Genomic DNA, 523 nt, shown 5'->3' on the forward strand with positions numbered 1-523 from the left:
GGTTCCAAACTGGTTCTCCTCCTCACTGTGCAGATGTACTAACCACTATGCTTCACTAGTACAGTGGCTTTGCACAACTACTCACCCAACCCTGGCATGCCTCCCTCCTCAATCCCAATTCTTTTTCATGCCTCAGCCCACTTAGTATTCCCCCTAAACTAGGAATGCCAAGTTAGCTGAGGAGTGAGCAGTAATTTGGATTGAGGAGGGAGGCTTGCAGGTTTGTCCACACAGTTGGGTAATCTCACTTTGCCAAGATGGTGAAGTGGTAGCATGTCTGCCTAGTGAGCAGGCGATCTGGGTTCGAATCCCAGCCTTGGTACAAATGAATTAATATATTTTTAGAGTAAGAAAGAAAATTATAATTAGGTGACTTATTTTTCAAATGAACCAGTATGTGCTGAGTGGCCCTTAATTGTCATTTTCTTCTGTGCAGTCTGCTTACCCTGAGACAGCAGATTTCTAGAGGGAGTGGGGGCAGGGAGAGGAAAGAGAAAGAGAGATAAGAAATGCAAAAGCATAG

General features: G+C 44.7%; 1 non-coding gene across 1 annotated transcript; it reads left to right on the forward strand.

Moving 5' to 3' along the window:
• Positions 1-251: 251 nt before the first annotated feature.
• Positions 252-322, forward strand: Trnat-agu (transfer RNA threonine (anticodon AGU)). The gene has a single exon. It is a non-coding gene; the product is annotated as a tRNA-Thr (tRNA).
• The last annotated feature ends 201 nt before the right edge of the window (positions 323-523 follow it).

The sequence above is a fragment of the Schistocerca cancellata genome, chromosome 4 (genome assembly GCF_023864275.1).
Source record: "Schistocerca cancellata isolate TAMUIC-IGC-003103 chromosome 4, iqSchCanc2.1, whole genome shotgun sequence".
NCBI lineage: Eukaryota > Metazoa > Arthropoda > Insecta > Orthoptera > Acrididae > Schistocerca > Schistocerca cancellata.